The sequence below is a fragment of the Eschscholzia californica genome, unplaced genomic scaffold (assembly GCF_041429995.1).
Source record: "Eschscholzia californica isolate CP2 unplaced genomic scaffold, dmEscCali1.0.p SCAF_104, whole genome shotgun sequence".
Classification (NCBI taxonomy): Eukaryota; Viridiplantae; Streptophyta; class Magnoliopsida; order Ranunculales; family Papaveraceae; genus Eschscholzia; species Eschscholzia californica.
Genome location: NW_028238204.1, coordinates 5001 through 7500, shown reverse-complemented (window position 1 = coordinate 7500; position 2500 = coordinate 5001).

Genomic DNA, 2500 nt, shown 5'->3' with positions numbered 1-2500 from the left:
GTAAATGCCCTTCGTGGGAAAGAATGTCCCGTGCAACGTCCCTTGATGATCCCCATAAGGTGTCCCATGTGCGTCCCATGATGTCCCATGCGCGTCCCGTGCCGTCCGAGCCTCACCAAGGCCGTCCCATGCGCGTCCCGTGCCGTCCGAGCCTCACCAAGGCCGTCCCATGCGCGTCTCGTGCCGTCCCGAGCTGTGCCGAGGCCGTCCCGTGCTGTCCCATGCCGTCCCGAGCCTCGCCAAGGCCGTCCCGTGCCGTCCGAGCTGTGCCGAGGCCGTCCCGTGCCGTCCCGTGCTGTCCCATGCCGTCCCGAGCCTCGCCAAGGCCGTCCCGTGCCGTCCGAGCTGTGCCGAGGCCGTCCCGTGCCGTCCCGTGCTGTCCCATGCCGTCCCGAGCCTCGCCAAGGCCGTCCCGTGCCGTCCGAGCTGTGCCGAGGCCGTCCCGTGCCGTCCCGTGCTGTCCCATGCCGTCCCGAGCCTCGCCAAGGCCGTCCCATGCGCGTCCCGTGCCGTCCGAGCTGTGCCGAGGCCGTCCCGTGCTGTCCCATGCCGTCCCGAGCCTCGCCAAGGCCGTCCCATGCGCGTCCCGTGCCGTCCGAGCCTCACAAAGGCCGTCCCAGGCCGTCCCGTGCCGTCCCATGCGCGTCCCGTGCCGTCCGAGCCTCACCAGGGCCGTGACATGCCGTCCCGAGCCTGACCAAGGCCGTCCCGAGCCTCACCAAGGCCGTCCCATGCGCGTCCCGAGCTGTCCCATGCCGTCCCGAGCCTTAGCAAGGCCGTCCCATTCGCGTCCCGTGCTGTCCCATGCCGTCCCGAGCCTTAGCAAGGCCGTCCCATTCGCGTCCCGTGCCGTCCCATGCGCGTCCCGTGCTGTCCCGTGCCGTCCCGAGCCTGACCAATGCTGTCCCGTGCGCGTCCCATTCTTTTGGCTCGGCTGGCCCGTGCATTCTATGGGGTCGTGGGACATTTCGAAATCCACCCGGGCCATTTCGACTCTCTCTTCATTAATACTATTGAGGTATTATTTATGAATTATTGGAGAAAAGAAACGGAAGAAAATATTTTTTTTTCTATTTTTTATGAATTTTCCGGTGTTTATTCACTTAAAAATTCATAGAAAAATAAATATTTATCGGAATCGCTATTATAATATATCAAAAAAATCCTTGCGAAAAGACCTTTCCAACGAGTATAAGTTTGCTGGATTCCGACGAGTAACGAAGGAGTAAAGGCCCAGTATGCTTGGTTAAAAAATTGATGTTTCCTTGTGAAAATAGGAAAAACAATAACTTTGCACTATAAGGGGGAGGGTTGAGCTCCTTCCCCAGAGCGTGCACAGCACTTGTGCTGGCACGTTCCCTAGTGCTCGCCAAGCACCATAGGGCATCCAAAGGGCAAAGCTCGGCCTACTACATGATGGGAAGCTTCTAATATGTCGGAATACGAAGAGATTTCGTGCGACCCGAAGCTCGGCTCGGGCGTCCCGGCCTGTGCCGAGCTGTGCCGAGCGCGTCCCAGGCCGTCCCGAGCCAAGTCTCGGGCGTCCCAGGCCGGCCCGAGCAAAGTCTCGGACGTCCCAGGCCGTCCCGAGCTGTGTCGAGGCCGTCCCAGGGCGTCCCGAGCTGGAGCGAGGGCGTCCCAGGCCGTCCCGAGCCAAGTCTCGGGCGTCCCAGGCCGTCCCGAGCAAAGTCTCGGACGTCCCAGGCCGTCCCGAGCAAAGTCTCGGGCGTCCCAGGCCGTCCCGAGCTGTGCCGAGGCCGTCCCAGGCCGTCCCGAGCTGTGGCAAGGGCGTCCCAGGCCGTCCCGAGCAAAGTCTCGGGCGTCCCATGCCGTCCCGAGCTGTGGCAAGGGCGTCCCAGGCCGTCCCGTGCTGTGCCGAGGCCGTCCCGAGCCTAGTCTCGGGCGTCCCAGGCCGTCCCGAGCTATGGCGAGGGCGTCCCAGGCCGTCCCGAGCCAAGTCTCGGGCGTACCTGGCCGTCTCGAGCTGTAGCGAGGGCGTCCCATGCCGTCCCGGGATGTCCCATGCGCGTCCCGTGCCGGCCCGAGCAACAGCTCGGGCGTCCCGTGCCTCGGCCCTTCCAAGTGGTGCTTCGTCGGACATCTCGATATCCACTCGAGCATTTTCGACCATTCTCCATATGTGGGTGTGTGGGTATTTATCAGGAATATTGGAGAAAGAATCGGGAAAAAAATATTTTTTTTCTATTTTTTTTGAATTTTTAATTGTTTATTCACTTAAAAATTCATAAAAAAATAAATATTTATCGGAATCGCTATTATTATATATCAAAAGAATCCTTGTGAAAAGACCTTTCCAACGAATGCAAGTTTGTTGGATTTGGACGAGTAACGAAGGAGCAAAGGCCGAGTATGCTTGGTTAAAAATTTGATGTTTCCTTGTGAAAATAGGGAAAACAATAACTTTGCACTATATAGGGGAGGGGTGAGCTCCCTCCCCAGGCCGTGCACAGCCCTTGGGCTGGCAGGTGCCTTGGCCCTT